The following is a 20,132-nucleotide window of genomic DNA, read 5'->3' on the forward strand; positions in this document are numbered from 1 at the left end:
TGTTTTTGTTGTTGCTTTTCCTATGAAGAAAGGCCAAATTTCCAGCTGATTTTGTATCTTATTTCTGAGGCACTGTACTCTTTGACAAAAGCAGTACAATTGTATCTTCCATTTGGATTTTATGCTAATCCTCCCCCTCCTCCCAATAATGGTAAAAAAACACATTTGAAACCATTATGTCTCCCTGTTTTATGATCCACATATCCATAATCAGAGTGTTTTTGATCAAAATTATCCATCTTATTACATTTTTCAAGGAATCGTTTATGTTTTTGGCATTTATATGGAATACAGCCTTTAAGGGACCTTTTTTTTTTTTTTTTGCAAATTCATATGATAACTTGTGTACTCTATGCATTTCAATCAATTTTGAACCTACAAAGCTGTGGTCCATTTAGAGTATCATATGCAAAAATCTGTTTATTTCCTTCTGATATCTTTAACTTTTCTCATGTAATTTCTTCACTATGTTCTTGTAATAAATTATCATAAACATCTTATAGATAGCAAAATAGGAAAATTCCATGTTGAAGGCTATTCATATTTTCTTAGTCATCCTTTTGGGTACATAAATAATAAATTCTAAAATTTTACCCAAGCATTTTTTTGGGGGGTGAGGCAATTGGGGTTAAGTGACTTGCCCAGGGTCACACAGCTAGTGTCAAGTGTCTGAGGTCGGATTTGAACTCAGGTCCTCCTGACTCCAGGGTTGCTGCTCTATCCACTGCACCACCTAGCTGTCCCTTACCCAAGCATTTTTAATCCTCTGCTTTTTCCATAATCTTGAGAATCAATTCTATTCCTCCAAAACTGAATCATCTAGCATATAGACCACCTTTGTGTATAAGACTATCTGATCTACTTGTCTTTTGTTGTTTGTTTGTTTGTTTACATTTCAATTTTCTTCACTAGGGTCCAACTGTGATAGCCTCATTCAAATTTATGGTCAAAAGCATTTTATGTTTTACAAAAATCTTTATGTATCTAGTTATATTTTTGGAAAGTTTGCTGCTGGTATTCCAGTCACATCTTTAAATATCTTCAGGATGATTTTCTTAAGTTTAGTATCTGAAAAACTTTAGATTTTGTCTTCCTTCTACTGCTTCTTGCTACAACCACTTTAAAGTTCTTTAAAAGTAATGTTGTAACTGGTAGTCAGAAGGAAAACTGTACCATAGCTACAAAAGCCCAGCAATTGCTGCTATCAAGGTAAATAATTGATGTTCTGAAACTCCTTTGACCCAGGGGTTGGAAGGTCTTAGTTGCCTATCTTTCTACAAGTGATGATAGCAATTGCATGTGATGGCAGAGGTCAGGGTGGGAGGAAGAAGGAAATGCTATGCAGGTCAAACATCTTTCTTCCATTTTTTCTCTTCAATTTCCTTTTCACAAAGGATGATAAAGATAGTAAAACATAGATTTTGGCCCCTTGAATCTTTGTATATTGCCAATAAACTAAACCACCTTCTTATAGTGAGCACTATGTTGTCCTAGGAAATCCTACCTTGCTCCTCTCTTTTGCAACCGTTTGACATCTCAATCTGCCTATTTATGACATATGACATTGCTTAATTTAGGTAACTTTAAATGTAATGAATAATAAATACAATTCAATGAATAGCTTATTTTTTAAATAAAATGAAAATATTTAAAAGAAATTCATAACGTCTAAAATGCCTTTTACCATATCTGTTTAAAAATGGATATCTTTATTATACCCAATTCAGTCTAGACAAATTAAAAAGACAACACTAAGTCTGGAATACATCTCCTTTCCTTCCTGTATAGTCATCACAGGATAAATATACTAACCAACAATTCTTAAATCATATTTAAAAGCTGTTCTTAATCAATTTTTATAGGAAGAATAGACACCAAATGCATTTTTGAGTCTTTCTCCTTTTTTGGTTCAGTCCTGTTATTTAATTGATATAGGAATCTTCCATTAACAAAAGTCTACCTACTAATGCAGATGGTACTTGCTCTGAAACATATAATATCAGAGAGTGGCCTAGGGAACTGATAGGTTAATTAACTTGCCCAGGATCACACAGTATGTGTTAAATGTGTTTGAGTCACTAAAGGGATTAAACAAAAACATGCTACCTACTTGAATCATGCTTGTATTCAATTAAAATAATTGAATAGGAGTAAGTTTGTTTCTGAGATACACTTGCAAATGAGTGCAGGTAGAATTACACAAGAGGGAAAACTATAGATTCAAAACAACCTAAATAGCTTCATGAAGAATAAGCAATTAGGGAACAACTAAATCAGCAGTTATGCTTTTACAACTATTTAACATTTAATTAATTTCCAGCCACAAGTAGCAGCTGATTACTGGTTGGAATCATATAGGATCATAGATTTAGTACTGTCAGGGACTTTAGAACCCATCCAGTTCAACTGTGTCTTTTTTATGAATGAAGAAGCTGAGACCAAAAGGATTTAAGTGACTTGCCTAAAGTCACATAGTAAGGTAGTGTTGGATGTGGGATTTGAACCTTCATCCCCACTTCAGTGAAGGGGATCATTCTGCTATAGGAATCCTGAAATCATTTCAATTATAAAACCATGATACTAGATTCATGTTTAGAAACGTAGACTTAAAAATCAACAACAACAACAGAGATAATTTATCCAGTAATCTATTTCATTCAGTAGTTTAAATTGCCTAATGCTCTGACTAAATGAGCTAATTTTAGTGGCATTTTTAATAAGTCATCACAGAATTAAATATCACATTTGGAAAGCACTTCAGTGACTATCTAGCCTGATCAGACACAAAGATACAATATATGAAAAGGGATTTTCTAGCTTCCATATGAAGACCTTTAAGCAAGAGGGACCAGATAACTCCAAGGTTTACCCATTCAACTTTTGGTCAAATTGGTTGGAAAAAACTTTCCTAACCTTGACTGGAAATCAGCTGGTTTTTTTTTGAGGCAATTGGAAGTTAAGTGACTTGCCCAGGGTCACACAGCTAGTAAGTGTCAAGGATCTGAGGCTGGATTTGAACTCAGGTCCTCCTGAATCCAGGGCCAGTGCTCTATCCACTGTACCACCTAGTTGCTTGAAAATCAGCTCTTCTACAAGTTCCAATTGAAGTCTCTTAATTCTGCCTTTAGCATACAAGGAAGTAAAGTCTAATCCCTCATGCACATATCAGCTTTTCAAATAATTTTACAACCATTCCGTCTCCCTTCATTCTTTACTTCTTCATACTAACCAAGTTTCTTTATCTGATCTTCCTATGACATGAGGTTGAGCCCTATTATCTTTTTTTTTTTTAGACTTTTTTTTTTTTTAGTGAGGCAATTGGGGTTAAGTGACTTGCCCAGGGTCACACAGCTAGTGTTAAGTGTCTGAGGCTGGATTTGAACTCAGGTACTCCTGACTCCAGGGCCAGTGCTTTATCCACTGCACCACCTAGCTGCCCCGAGCCCTATTATCTTGATATCCCTTATCTAGGCACTCTCCAGTTGACCGAACTCCTTTCTCATATGACCATAATAAAAAAAAGAGCCTATAATCAAAAAGAATGTTCCAGATGTGATCTGAGTTGGGCAGACTACAATTAAGCTTTTTCATTTCTCACTGTGAACATTGTGCCTCTCTTAATTCAGGCCAATATCACATTAACTTCTTTGGCTTCTATATCACACTTTCAAATCCTAAACTAAAACCCCAGAACTTTTTCAAATAAAATGCAGCCAAGCTCTTCCCTATTTTAATTTATGTAGTTTAGTTTTCAAGTGCTAATAAATTTATTTTTTGTTCTTATTATATCAGTTTGAGGAAAGAAAAAAGACCATTGGATTTAGCAATGAAGAGATGTTTGATGACCTTGAAGAAAATAGTTTAAATTGAATTGTAATGAAAGTAAGATTTCAAAGGACTGACAATGCTTCGAAAAGGATCAATGGGAGAGATGTGGCCATACTTACAGACAATTCAGAATGAGATTGTGGATAAGGAGAGTTTTAACAATAGAAGGAAAATGAGGATAATCAGAAAAGCAAACTCCTGGAAAAAATAGAATATGAGATCAAGGGAACAAGTAGAAGGTTGGCACTGGTAAGCAGAAACTCCTCTTCTAGAACCACAAAGGAAAGATTGGTGGACAATGTTAAAGAGATTAATAGTGTGGGAATGGGCAGTAGATGAAGCTCTTAAAGTTTGGCATTATTTGTTTTCAGGGAAATGTGAGGTGAAGCACTGTACTAAGAGGATGAAGAAGGATAGCATTGCAGATGGCTTTAAAAGGAACTATTTGAAGAAAAGAGATGGAAATTTTGATGGAAAGCTCTTCATGAAGTAGTAAAAGGATTGGGGCAGCTAGGTGGTATTTATTTCTATCTCTATCATCCATCTCTATCTCTATATCATATATATCTATATCCACATCCACACCTACACCCACACCCACATCCATATCCATATCTATCTCCCTATTATACCATCACAACCACTATATTATACTATACATATAAAATATAGATATACTTACATATACATAGCAGATGTAATATATATAAACTTACACACATATAAATATATGTACATCCCCACCATTACACACAGTCTATATAGCCATATCCATATACTATATATATCTCCTCATTCTCTAATGTTAAAACTTTAGTTTTCCACAAGCTCATTCTGTGTTGTCTCTGTGTGTGTATGTATATATATATATATATATACATACATATATATATATACTCACATGTGTATATGGAGGGAGTGAGAGAGAGAGAATATGTATACACACATACCTTATATTGAATTGACCCTGTCATTTTAAAAATTCTTAATTTGTGAGTGAGTGAGTGTGTGTGTGTGTGTGTGTGTGTGTGTGTGTGTATAGATCCCTTTGCTGATCTGATGAACCCTATGGGTCCCTCTTCAGAATAATGGTTTTAAATGCATAAATTAATATATCTAGGATCACCAAAGAAACAAAAGGTAACTAAAAATAAAGATGCATTTTTTCTCACATTCAGCATGATCAACACCATGAAATATACCCAATGACTCCTTGAGCATCCATGGACACCAGGTTAAGAATCTTTCTCTCTAACTTTTAACTTTTTCTGTTTTGCCTTCAATGAAACTCAGAATAACACAATCTTTACACTATTTAAATATTGTTTAGAATAAGAGAAGGAAACAAGAATTTATTCAAAACAAGCATTTATTAAGTGCCTACTATATCCCAGACATTGTGCTAAGCACTTTACCAATATCATCTCATCTAATCCCCACAATAGCCTAATAAGACAAGTGCTGATAATATTCCCATTTTAAATTGAGGAAACAGTCAGAAGAGGTTAAGTGACTTATTCAGGATCATAGCTAGCAAATCTTTAAAGCATAATTTGAACTCAAGCCATCTTGATTTCACACCCAGAACTCTATCCATCCCCTGTTCCACCATGATATCAGGGGATTAGCCAGTTTCAAAAGTGTTATGCCAAGATTATTCTTTTCATCCTCTTAGTACAGTGCTTCACCTCACATTTCCCTGAAAACAAATAATGCCAAACTTTAAGAGCTTCATCTACTGCCCATTCCCACATTCTTTTCAGTAGAAATGTAGGTAGGAGTAACACTCTCCTGAAGTCCTCCCCCCCTCCCCCCCCGCAACCACCCCCTGCCCATGTTCATACAAACACAAATGTGACCACATACACGCATTATTAACCTGGAGTCTGGGACAAGAGCTAAAAAAATGCAAGTGTTACTTCAGTTTTCCCTATAAATATATTTATCTGAGGGAAGCTAATAAAAACTTGAAAATTTGAATCTACCTCCATTAATACCAATTTTATTATAAGAAGGCAGGTAATGAAATGTGAAAAAAAACCTCTTAGGATTTCAAAGAATCTATGCTTTCATATGTATAGAAATTGACTGAGGAAACTAAGTAAAACAAGAACAGGTAATTGATCTCAAAGACTGAAGCCCAGGAAAAGGGGAGAAAATTCTCATCTTATTCCTTTTGCAGGCACATAACGAATGTGAACAGAACCGAAAACAGCATCATCTTCATCTGTACCAGACACTCTTGGATAGTAACCTTTACTTGAAGAAGGTAAAAGATTTTTATAGCTCTGACAGCTTAACTACCATTAAAACAGAGGTCTCTACCTATGTGTCTTGACCTCAACATACAGCTGGCTGATTCTCTCCTTCACATTTGAAATTCCTGAATTTGAAGTAACTTGAACTTAATAAGAAGTAGGAATATATCATATAAGGCAACCACAAAAACTCTTCTAGATGACTTCACCTTTCTATCATTAAGGAGTAACACTTTTTTTTCCTTGTTTTCTACTTAAGGAAATTTTCTTCTAAATTGTCTTATTATTTATTAATTATTATTGCTGTTATTAATTTTTAAGACCGTGCTTCCCCATTTCATCAAAGCTGGAAGAACAGTAGTCACTCGTGATCCAAAACTTTTCCTGATCATCATAGGGGCTTAGACCTTCTCTGTTTCACCCATCTTTAAACAACCTGATTCCCCCTTCAAAGCAGCTAGGAGATGCAGTGGATAGAGCAGCTGGGCCTAGAGTCTTGAGATCAAATGCAAAGCCAGATACTTATTACCAGTGTAAACATGGACAAATCACTTAACCTCTACCTTCTATTATGGGAATAATAAGAAGAAGGAAGTAGATAAGCATTTCTTATATACCAGTGTCAGGCACTATGCTGAGTGCTTTACAGATATTATCTCCTTCACCTTGCAAGGTAGGTAGTATTATCATCATCACTATATATTTGAGGAAACTAACACAAACAAAAGTTGTTAGTAGTCCACGGTCACAGAGGTATAACTCATAGCAGATCTGAACTCTAGTTTTTCTGACTCCATGCTTAGTACTCTATCCACTCTGTCACTTATCACCTCTCCCCTAGGGTTGATATAAGGATAAATGAGATATTTGTAAAGTGCTTAGCACAGTGTTTGGCACATAGTGGACAATAAATGCTTGTTTTCTGCCTTATCCTGTTCTTATGGCTTACCATATCCATGATGAATTTAATGCTAACACCTAATCAGCCTAATCTTCTGCATCTCAGTACTACTGAGCTACTGGGAGATCCAACAGATTCAGCCTCCCAATTAGCTCGGATTACAGGCATGAGTCATCAATACATCTGGGAAACAAAAATTATTTTCAATGCTTTATAATCAGCATTTAAGTCCTTATTCAGTTTAAGGTACTCTCCCTAGAAGGGAGAATATATGAAAAAGGCATCATGCTATCTTTTTTTAATATTGTATATCATTTTTATTGATCTTTTAAAATCAGAGTCACTTCCACGTAAATTTGTGCTCTCTCTATTACCCAGTGACCTATCTTTAAAAAGGGTTGAAAATTAAATAGAAAAAAAAATGTCAAAATACTACAAACACTATTTGACCAGTGTATATCTATTACACAACCATAGTTCCCCAACTCTGCTATCCTTTTTGATTAAGGCTACATACAGATCTTTTAAAATGATAATTATTGGAAAAGTAGTCCAAAGTGTCTTAAAAATAATAGATGGGGGGTGGGGAGAGAGTCAAGATGGCAGAGAAAATGCATTAATTCCTCTGAGCATTCCCAAATTCCTCTCCAAAAAACTTTAAATAATGCTACAAAGTGAATTCTAGAGTGGCAGAACTCACAAAGGGATGGAGTAAAACAATTTTCCAGGCTGAGACAAATTAGAACAGCCGGAAACCTGGTCTGTCATGCCAGGGTGAGAGTAAAGTGCAGTCCAGGGCAGGCGACCTCCAACAAACCAACAAAAGATCTTGGAGTGACTGAATCAGTGGTGGTAGCTGCTAGAACTCTTAGTCTTAAAACAGCAAGGGGGAAGACAACTGGTCAGAAAGTGTAGAAATCTTTTTGATGACACTGAATGTTGGACTCTTACATTTCCCATACGCAGAGCTAGGTCACAGTCCTAGGTTACAATCTCAAGGCAAGGAAGAGCACTAATACAGCAAAGCTTGTGGCCTCAGGGGAAAACGGACAGTGGTTACATATCCAAAGTGGAAAACAGTTTATATCAGAATATAAACTCATAAGAAGACAATAAAATCAAAACTGCTACATTGAAAACTTCAAAGAAAAGGTTGAATTAATCTTAGACCCAAAAGGAATTCCTGGGAACACATAAAAGGGATTATAAAAATCAAATCAGAGAGGAAGAGGAAAAATTGGGAAGAGAAATGAGAGTTATTCAAGGAAATCATGAAAAAAGGGTCAATAGCTTGGTTAAAGTGGTACAAAAATACTGAATAAAATAATACCTCCAACTCATTGCTTCCTCTTTTGACAGAAATGAAAACCTCCTTTGGGGAAGAGACTAGAGATGTCTATTCTATATCTCTTAGGACTTATACAATTATAGTCATCTATTCACAGTTGCTCCTCACTACTCATGTGCAGTCTGTCCTCTCCTTTCTTCTATTCTCTCTTTATGCTTATTGATACATGAGCAATTCAGATTCCCAAGTCCCTTTCCAGGATAAGTAGAAACAATTAGAGTGAGTAGCATCAAAGCATCATAAAATCAACTCTGAAATTAATCTTGTAAAAATAACATAGGAGATTTGGTTTCAAGTGTCTAGCAAGAGATAATACTATAAGATAAGAGAGGCCATGGACCTCCTCCCTTCTAAGGCCAACATATATCCTTGTGAATTTTGGCCCCTTACCTTTTGCTTCACCATTTGTTCTTTTCTTTTTAGGTAAAGGAATTTAATATGGTGTTTCTGAACTTGTGAATTTTGAAAGATCAAAAGAGCAAGTCTTCAGGAGTCTGAGTCAAAGTCTATGATGGATTTTTAAGCCAGCTCATCCTTGATGCTTCTGGAGCAAGGAGTGTCATTTGGGAGTGGCATTCAGGCTGAAAAAAGGACTCATCCAGAAGTCATGCTATATATTTATGTACTTGTTAGAATCAGTGTTATATAGAAATGGGTCTAAATCTGAGACCTTTCTCTCCAGAGCTCCTTAGGGCTATAGATTAGAGTATGTCTCAAGGTATACAGGAGGAAGGGATTGTTTTTACTTTTGTTCTTGCTATATTTTCAAAGTAATTAACAAGTTGCAAAAGCTAAAATTATAATACAGGAAATAAGACAAATTCAATTGAGTGGGAATGAAAATGTGTGACTTATAGAATAAAATTTTACAGTTAGAAAGAAATTTGGAGGACATTTTGGATTACAGAGAACCCTTGACAGAGTCTCTCCCATATATTTTGGAGGAGGGAAGGTAGCATCTACCTTCATTATTACTTACTCTTACATGGAGGTGAGGAGTAAGAAGGACTTAAAAATTGTAGATGAAATGCTAAAGAAAAGTAGGTCTTCCTGGAAAGAGGCAGGGCAATGGGGGCATTTCTTTTGGGGTATGGAGAGAACAAGCAAACTGCAGTCTACCACCTCTATAGCCCCTTGGAACATCTTTCTCCTCATACTGTATTGGAGCTTTTGGTGGAATCATTTAATTTGCCTTTGTTAATGGAATATATGTGTTGCATTTTTTTTCCTTCTTAAATAAAAGGTTTATTATTCACTCCAGGATCAGGGTGGTTGCTCAGTCAAAGAGACCAAAGCTCATGTCATCATCAGACTCTTTTGACTTCTTCTTCTTTTCTAACTTCTCCTCTGCAGCAGCAGGGGCAGCAACAGCAGCAACTGGGACGGCAGAACCAGCACTGGCAGTAACAGCAATGGCACCACCAGAGGGCATGGAGGCCAGCTTACTGCTCCCCTGTGTGAACATCTTCAATGTTCTTGCCACTCAGCTTGCAATGACCTTCTTCATGCGCTCCTCGTCCATCTCCATGTCCACACGGTCTGGGATCTTCTTCAGGTCCTTGGAGTTGGGGGAGTCTTTGCCGCCTACAACAGCCAGGAGGTAGGCGGCCATGTAGTGCATGTCGGCGGTCTAGGCTCTACTCCCGTCCTGTCCGGAGGTCAAGGCCTGGCGCTGCGGGAGTGGTGGGGCCCACGGCGAGTCTGTCCATGGTGGCGTCAAGGCAGGGAAAGCATATGTTGCATTTTTATAACCTATTAAAACCTTTCCCTGGACCAATTCTTTGTTAGTTAGGGTCGTTTCAGGTCCATCTTCCTAATTATAGCTCTAATCATGTTAATTCTTTAACGTTAATACTCTCCTTTGGATCAAAGGATAAAGGATTTAAAATGAAATGACATTTTAAAGATCATCTAATCCAAACCCTTTGTTTTATAAATTGGCAACCTGAAGCCCAACTATATGAAGTCCCCCATTGCCAATACACATACAGCAAAATAAACATCATAGTTGATCTTACATTTCAACTCAAAACTACTGACTCTATCTTCAGTGTTGTTTGTACTATTAGTAAGAGTCCCTCACCTTGGGAAGTTTACAGTCTTGTACAATAAGCCACAACACTAAAAGATGAGACAATTTTAAGTGAACTAATTTGGGAATTCAACTATTGGCATGCTCATTCCATTATTATTAATAGGGAAACTGGAGGTAGAGGCTAAAATGGCAAAGGCAATAAATATAAGGAGTTAATACTTTATTATGGCTTTAAAGAAGATAAAAATACACCTTAGTAAATTTATATTTTGATGACAACACAGATCTAAAAGTATTCATCTTATCTATCTTCTTTTAATTTTGTGGAAACTAGATTTTAATGAAAAGTCACCAGTCAGAAAAATTACTTTGCGCCCAATATAGCTACAATTATATTTTAATTGAAAATTGTTCCTCAGTTACGAATAGAGAGGAAGATCAGAGAGAGGAAGATGCTAGCAGATATCAATAGTTGCAAGATACTATTTTCCAGGGTGGATAATTGAGTGGCAGAAGTGGTGAAGGAGTAGAATAAAATGACAGAATAATATTTTTACAATCAGGACACCATAGATCCATATTGCAACAACTCTCAATATGTGTAATAAGACAAATTGCCTAGAAAAAGCCTATTCAGGCAGTGTCCTAAATGTGGTTAGCAGTTGGTCCATCAGTGGAAATATTGGAGGGAGTGCTGTACAAAATTTTTCTGCTGCTCAAGAAATCTCTGCTGGACAATAAAAATGAAGAACATATTAACTTCAAAATAACAAAGATCTATAATTTCAATGGTTTGAATTTTTATTTCACTGAAGCAAACCACAACCTCTCTTTAGCTTAGTAAATCATCTTCAAGAAATACATATAGATGAAAAAAATCACTATTTTCTGGGTTCTTCAAACTTCTCAACTACTGCAATCACTTTCCTCACAAAAATATAGGTAAAGAATGGAAGTTCGTTTCCACAAATGAAAAAAACTGAAGTGCAGAACATCAAAGTGATACATAAGGCTTCAATGGGGATTTAAACTCATTTTTTCCTAATCTATGGTCCATATTCTTTTACCTATATCATGGTGCCTCCCAAAATTTCAAGATCTGTCTGTCTATTTCTGTCTTTGTTTCTCTGACTGTCTCTGTCTTATTCATCAGTCCTTGAAAGAATGAACCACACTTTGGGAAAATAACAAAAGAAAAACCTGTATTATGGTAGCTCATAATTAATGCTCAACTACATAACTAGAAAATCATTACTAGACAGTTAGCAGATGAAACACAAACTAAAAGAATATTCAAGTGCTACTTCTGGTTTGGTTGGTTTTTTTTTTTTGTAGACTCAAATAATTTCAGTAATGTTTTATCATTTTCCCCACAAGTAAATATATATTCTAACACACAGTTGGTGCAACATCAAAATGATTCAATCCATATTACAGCACATTAGTTTCTCATTAGAAAGCAGTCAACATATGACTTTCACAAATTGATATCTAGAATTCCTAAAGCAATACCTGGGAGTTTTAGAGTGGAGCTAAGTGACTTTAGTACTAACCTGAATTGTGAATGAAAACAGTTACTTTTCAGAAATAGCAAGTACTATTAATACTACTGTATTTGGTACTGTTTCATATTATCTGCTCAGGCACTGCAGAACAAACATATATTCAAGTTACTTTATCATGCAGTGGAAGGATATTGTATATTTACTTTTGGAGACACTTGTAGAATCCAATTAGCATTAAAGAAAAATTAGCATCACAGGCAAACATAACAGAAGAAAATCAATTTACATTTTACACCATAATTAAGTTACACTGAAATTGTTATATTTCACTAAGTAGAAGGAGAAAGAAAAAAGCAAAACATTCCAATCTTTGCCTGGTTAGGAAGACTTGAGGATAGCAATTGATGACATGGATCACTAATACAATAAAAAAGTTATAAAAGAAAAAAAATCAATCAATCAGATATAGCAATCTAAAATTATTACTTTTGCCCTAACAATAGTCAAGGCCATAGATACTGAATACAAGTGTCATTGTTCTTTGAAGTAGAAATCTCTTCACTCCTGAGTCCTCAAGGATTATATAAATTGTCCCAGTACTTAACACAGAGGTATTGTCTTTAAGAGTCTAGAACAACCATAGGAAATTTGATCCAACATAGACCATGTCTTCTGTGTAGCAACAAAAAAAGAGACATGCTGTTTCCATCATTCCATTAAAAACAAGTAGCACACTCCTGCCCTTCAACAGTAATAGAATTGTTTTTTTCATGAATCCCTTTTTAAGATGGCATGTTTCATTTGGTAAAATTATTTGAAACACCCATATATATATATACATATATATATATATATATATATATATATATATAATCAAATATAAACTTCTAGATGGTCAAGTTGCTTTAATTGTAATACATGTCCAAAGATACCAAAAATATTATTTCATGGGATATTTGAGCTTCTAATTTTTAAGTAGTCTTGATAAATATTTGCAAAGAAGACCACAACAAACCAAACTGTAGTTCATATACTAACTTCTTTTGCATACTATAAGGTGGTAGAGTAATTGTATAAGAATTCAATATGACCCAGAGACAAAATTAGCATTTGAAATAACTGAGGCAAGCAGCATGAAAAATGTCATCAAAATGCATAAGTTAAAATGAAAGGGACATCAGGTAGCAACCAGGGTGTTTGGGTTCAACATGGAGAGATCTTAAGATGTTCTCTCCCCTTTCTCCCAAGCAGATATCTCCCAAATGGGAATAGGATGGGGAGATTAAAGAGACAAAAAATTATCTGGATAGTTATTGGGTCTAAGAAGCCATCTAGTATATGGGTTTCATATTTTAACCCATAATTAGTTCTATTTTTATGATGAGCTTAGTTCTATCTACTTAAAAATGTGTCCTCAGCACTCTAAGGCCTCCGTTTAGTCTCCCTACCCTAATTATAACTCTGATAAGACCATACTCTCAAAATGCAATGAACATACCTTAATACCTGCAATTGCTTTATCATTTGACATTCCAGTAACAATGCTCACTTCCCTATCAGATCACTTTCTACCCTAGCTACCTTGCCACCATATAGGTGCCCTTCCCCAGTTTCTACCTCCCTTTTAAGTGGTATCTTCAATGTGAGCACTTTGAGAGTAAAAACTGTCTTGTTTTCCTCTTTCTGTGTCTCCAACATTTGGCACAATGTTTGATACATAGTAAGGGCTTAAATCTTTTTATCAAATTTATCTATCTAATATAACTAATTTTTTTTTAGCAAGTCATAAGGTACTATTCTTGGAAAGTATAAAATAGAATGTCTCTTATGAGAAAGGAACATGTTCTTTTACTTATATAAGAGAAGTTAAAATCAATATCTGAGGGGGCAGCTAGGTGGCACAGTGGATAAAGTACTAGTTCTAGATTCAGGAGGACCTGAGTTCAAATCTGGCCTCAGACACTTGACACTTACTAGCTGTGTGACCCTGGGCAAGTCACTTAACCCTCATTGCCCTATAAAAAAAAAAACCACAAACCAAAAAACATCCCAAAACAAAGAAAAAAATCAATATTCGAGTATAAGGCAGGTTATTCACCTGTTAGAGCAAAGGTTAAAATCAAGATCAAATTATAAGAAGAAATAGAAGTGAGATTTGGTGTGCAATTAAAACAACTTAATTTGACCTATTTTTGTAAGATGATGATATTCAAAAGTGAGAAATGAATAAGAGGATATTAATCATCATAGATTAGATTATTATCATTATTAGTAAGAATATTTAAATTATTTTTAAAAATTGGCACAAAGACCAAATGAACCTAGGAACTCTCTCAACTAGCCAACTTTTGATCTAGATAATGAAAGGGACAGGAGGCAAGCAACACTAGAACACAATGCTAACTTGTTTGCAAAAGACTATGGGTATAATTTCACAAGCAGCATTGTCTGGAAAGTAAAAGTTGTAATGAAAGACTTTACCAAAAGTTTTGACAAGACTAATTTAATCTAGATTGCTCTGAGAAAATTTAAGCATAAAGCTTCAGAGAGGATAACAAAGATGAATAATGGAAACTCTCTGTCAAGATTTCTTTAACAAACTTTCATATCCATCAGTTAGGGTGAAATCATCATATTTTCAGTCACTAATGTGCAGCAAAAGAAAGTTGAAAAGCCTTTAAAATAAATAAAGATAAGAACAACAACAAAAATAAATCTAATATATACAGAGAAGATCTCTAGTAGAATAGATACAATTTTGAGAACATTAAGGAATTGATATCTTTTTGTATGTGTGTCCATTCTAGCAATTTAATTACAGTCATGTAATTTTTACTCTTGCATTTTCTCAATTGTTTCTTCCTTATATTTGCCTTTTTCCTTTCCTAATTGGTAAGATTTGGCAGTCCGTTCAAGGATCTTTTTGCGATCTTTGTGCACTTTTAGCCTTGTGATAATCACCTTTCTGGGATTAATGCCCACATGGACAGTTGTGCCATTAGCCTTCTCCCGCTGCACATGCTCAATGTAGATCATGTATTTCTTTCTGTAAACCTGGACTACCTTGCCAATCCGCTGTCCTTTGTGGTGTTCTCGAATTTCCTGGACTTCATCATCTTTTTGAATAGGCATGAAGCAGACATTGTACTTCTGCCTCAGCTCCTTCAAAAGAGAAGAAGACATAATCTTCCTCTGTATGTGGGAAGGGGCATTGAAATGCCTCTTGTGGTTCTTGCTCTAATCAGATGTCACAAAGGGATTGAACTTCATTTTGACCTCAGAGCCACCACGGAAGAGAAGAGGAGGAATTGATATCTTAAAGAGGAGTGAATTGATGTCATGGTCATCATCACCAAGAAAAAGTAATTGTGAAAATGGACTACTCCATATGCCTCTCATCACCATATGATATGCAAGAGAAAAATTTGCCTGAGGACTGAAGGAATCATTGATAAAGTATGAGAATGCTTTTGTGGGTGATATCCTGAAACTAAATCTATACAGTCCTGAGTATATATATGATCACCTATTGTTTATTGTTGTAACAATTAAAAAAATGGTTAAAATGCTACTATAAATAATTTCCTTGAATGTTATATTTCCCTTGTATATACTGAAATGACATTAGATTCCCTGAAAAGTATAACAACAAATAAATAGAATAGTAGACATAAACAGTGTTGTGTGTGTTCACCCAATGTATTTGTTTCTGTGATGGAGGACATCACAAAATCAAAAAGGACATGCAAAAATCAAATGGAAGAAAAATTCCATGTGGAAGAAAAAGTACTTCCTTTTTCCTGTTTATATATGGCATTGTGCTGATTGTATCACACTGAAGCCTTCAAGAGCCTCATGAATGAGAGCAAAGATCATTTGAAAGAGTTTGGCCTAAATCTAAACTCAGGAAAAGAGAAATAGATGAAGATTGTCTATTGCCTAGACTATAGAATATGCTATGCAGTTATATGGGCAGCTCAATGAATGGCTCTAGCATTGTGTGTACCTTGCATAAATATTACAGATACTGAGTTGAACCAACAATTGAACAGGAAGGGAGTGGGCTTGATTATTTTCAGGAAATTGCATGGTGCTTTTAATTATCATAAACTTTTCCCAGAGAAAAAACACATCTTTTCAATGATCAATATTCTTCTGGGTTGTTTTATATGTTTGTAAAACATATAACGCCACAATTTCTGAAGAATTAAAGTTGACATTCACTCAAAGGGCAATGGAAAGATGCTTGGTAAATGGGAGTTGGTTACAACACATTACCAAAGAAAACAGTGCAGAACAATCAGCATAAATTATATTTTCAAATAAAAGCACAAAGTAAAAAAGGTGTTTTTTATTGCTATTCTTCAAATGTCAATAGAGGAAGACTTCCACATGTGTACATGTGTACATAGGACTCCTCTGGCAAATTTTCAGAAGAACGTGGATCAGAACAACACTGAATGAAAGGCATAAATTGGTTGAAAATTTTACCATTGGAGGGAATAGTTATATTAACAAGATCACAGGTTCTTGGAAAGATAAAAGTAAGAAAAATAACACAAGCTCTAAGGACTTCTAGATCAAGCAGACCCCAATCACAATTTATACAGTCTTTTTTAAATTTAATAGATGGGTTTACATATTAAAAGTGAATTTCCAATGAAGAAAATCATTCTACTAAACACAGATTGGAAACTCCCTTGCAACTGGAAGTCTTAGAGAGTTTCCTGGAGGGCCAAACAGTCAGCAAGTGTCAAAGGTAGACCTTAAATGAAAGTATGGCTAGTTTCAAAGATGAGATATACATATAATTTGATAAGTGATAATAATATAGTGCCAAAAGATTTCAAATAAAAATACTCATTATAAGTAAAGAATTTGATTGCATTGATATATTTTCATTCCTTTTTGCTCAATAACATTTTTTTGAACTATTTTAAAATAGAAAATCCTTGTCTATAAAAAATTTAATTTAAAGCAATGGAAATGATGACTTTGTATTAATAAATGTATCTATTTATCCATATGCAAAGGTTCCTTTGAACAGACAAATGCATCTAATTAAAAAGAATTGATTTTTCTTTCTGTTATGTGCTAAGATTCTAGTTAGGAAACTCTAGGGACCCAATTCATTTTTAAGCAATCATGGCATGATTGTGATTAATCTGTATTAACCAAAAGCAGAAATTAGAGGCAGAAATTCATAATTCTTCTAAAATAAATAATGAACTATGGAGTCTATTGAAGTACTCCTCTATTCTAATTTTAGTTGGAGAAAGGGATTATAAGAAGCCAAATATATATTTTTTAAATTTTTATTTCTCTAATTTTTCCAATCACTTGGCTTGTGCAAATATAAGGGGAAAGTTTGGACCATGAGGGTAAAGGAGATGAGATAATCAGAAGAGTTGTGGAGATTTTTTCCTGGAATATGGAGGCTGTAGGGTTCCAAGAATTGGGAATGAAAATGAGAACCCAGGGAAATGAGAAAGACCTAGAAATGACAGAAAGGTCCAAGTAACTGGTAACTGAAAGCAATAAGGAAATGGGAATCAAAGTAAAACACAGGAATTCTGATCTTTAATGAGAAATTTGTATGTGTATATGTATATATATGTAAGAGTTGGAATAATATATACTATATATTATTTTATAGACATACATATTATATATAATTAATATTATATATATGTAAGAGTTGGAATAATGCCCCCTGCTGGGAGGAACATTTTGTGAGCTCTGGTCAGAGGACATAGCCATGTGGCCTTGGCATTCAGGAAGTGATGTTTGCTCTTAGGTACTGTTGATCAAAGCTACCAGCCAATTAGCTTGGAGCTGTGTGTCTGTGTATGTGTGTGGAAGGCCTTGTTTCCTGTTGGAGAAGAGGCTTCTGGGAGGAGGAAGGAGCGAGGCCTTTATCTCTTTCGCCTGGGACTTGGGTTTGAGTGGAGCTGAGATACTGGCTCCCTGAGATAGATAAATGAAGGAATCTTGGCCTCTTTCTCTCTCTTCACCAAATTATCATGCTTCTTAATAAATACTTAAAAGTCTAAACAGTTGCTAAAGCTTATAATTTATGGCAACCACTCATTAGATTTTTAGACAGTCTAGCTAGAGTTTTAGCCCCATACAGATAGTAACTTACAGTACATATGTATGTATTTATGTATGTATGTATGTATGTATATACATACCTATACTGTGTCTAAGAAGAGACTAGACACCAGGATGGGATAACTATATCAATAACTTATTGATAACTATATCAATAACTATCAAGAAGTATCTATGAAGATATATGTAGTCCCCACACAACTGGTAACATTGGGTTCCTTTTCTAACTCCATGTTTTAACAATTGGACAATTCAGGAGTCTAAAAAAGTGTATGTTCTTTGCAACAAGGCAATTGGGAAAGGTATCAAAATATATTTGTGTCATATATTTAGAGAGTGTGGGGTCTGAATCATTTTTTAATTAAATGATTGGTCTGGAAATAATAAAATCAAGCTCCATAAAAGAAGGGTATATTAAATAAAACATAATACATTAGATAAAACAAGGTATTATTTTAAGTTGGAGAACAATTATTTTTCCTTGCTCCTCCTTGAAATTTAAATTTGCATTTAAATTAGTTATGCAACACACTTATCATTAAGTTTACCTAATCATTGTATTCCTCTGAGAAAAGGTAATAATGAAACTTTTTTTTTCTAACAACCTATGCTTTCCTGTGTAAATGTACATTTTAGAAATTAAAGCATGTTTATGTGTATTGATGTGCTAACAGAAATATCTTTGGATTACATGAAAATCTAGGTTCAAATCTTGAGCTGTCACTTAATATACCCTATGGCCTTGATAAGTCATTCTACTTTGGACATCAGTTTCCTCATCTGTAAGTTGAAAGTCTTCTGTTCAATGATCTTTCAGTTCTCCAAGAGCTCTAAATTCCAATATCTTGAGATTCTTTTGTAAATCGAGATGTTTTGATAGAATGTTAATAAATAAAAATACTTTTTTACCAAACATCATTTGTGGAGATAAAAATATACATTTATATATTATTGTATGCGTGTGTGTGTGTGTGTGTGTGTGTGTGTGTGTGTGTGTGTGTGTTATTAAAAGGAAGGAAACCCCAGCCACAATAAACCAAGAAAAGGCATTAGGGATCACCGAATCAGCAGAGGCAGTGACTACTTCTGTAACTCTCAGCTCTCAGATGACTAAAGTGGTTGAACAATGTCAGAAAGAGATTAAAGGGGTCTCTTTGCCCTCACTCAGGCAGGACTCTGTTGCTTTGCCTATGCTCAGATCCAGGTTGCAGCCCTGCAGAGGCAGTCCCAGGGCAAGGATGAGAACTAGTCCACCAAAGCTGGCAGTCGCAGTGTAGCAGGGACTCTACTTACGGTTCCAGGGCAGAAAAAAATGACTTGTAGTTGCTCAGAGACCAGAGTACAAGCCAGGAGAGTATCAATAAACCTCTCCTCATATCATATCACCTTGAAATTGAAAACTTACAGGTACCTAGAAGCATCTCTGAAAAGAGCTGAACAAAATACCTGAAGCTTGAGACAGTGAAACCTCCACCCTGGAAACAGAGCCCCACTAAGAGTTAAATGTCAATAAATAGGCTGGGAAAATGAGCAAACAGAAAAAAAAAACATTGAAAAAAGAAAGTTACAATTGTGATGAGGAAGATCAAAACACAAACTTAGAAAAAGTTGACAAAGTAAATATTCCTACATCCAAAGCCTCCAAGAAAAATGTGAATTGATTTCAGACCATAGAAAGGCACTTAGAGGAAAATAAAGTAAGAGAGTTAGAGGAAAAATTGGGAAGAGAAATGAGAATGATATAAGAAAATCATTTAAAAATGAGTCAATATCTTGGTAAAGGAGACACAGAAAAAAGTACTCAAGAAAATAAAACCTTAAAAAAAGACAGGGTAAAATGGTAAAAGACAAAAAGCCAATGAGAGGAAGAATTCCTTGAAAAGCAGGATTGGCCAAATGGAAAAGGAGCTACAAAAGCTCACTAAAGAAAAAACACATTCCTTAAAAATTAGAATTGAGCAAATGAAAGAAATCAAGAAACAATAAAACAAAAACAAAGGAATATAAAAATAGAATATAATGTGAACTAACTCATTGGAAAAAAGAAAACTGACCTGGAAAATAAAAAGATCCAGGAGAGATAATTAAAATATTATTGGACTACCTGAAAGCCAGGCTCAACAAAGAGCCTAGACATCAGCTT

The 20,132-nt window shown here is 34.9% G+C and overlaps 1 protein-coding gene and 2 pseudogenes across 2 annotated transcripts in view; all 3 read right to left on the bottom strand.

Moving 5' to 3' along the window:
- CDH18 (cadherin 18) overlaps positions 1-20,132 on the bottom strand; it is a 1,453,365-nt gene that overhangs the window by 1,055,239 nt on the left and 377,994 nt on the right. The window lies entirely within an intron of this gene.
- Positions 9,612-9,956, bottom strand: LOC122729733 (annotated as a pseudogene).
- Positions 14,708-15,166, bottom strand: LOC122729750 (annotated as a pseudogene).

This window comes from Dromiciops gliroides, chromosome 1, assembly GCF_019393635.1.
Source record: "Dromiciops gliroides isolate mDroGli1 chromosome 1, mDroGli1.pri, whole genome shotgun sequence".
Lineage (NCBI taxonomy): Eukaryota > Metazoa > Chordata > Mammalia > Microbiotheria > Microbiotheriidae > Dromiciops > Dromiciops gliroides.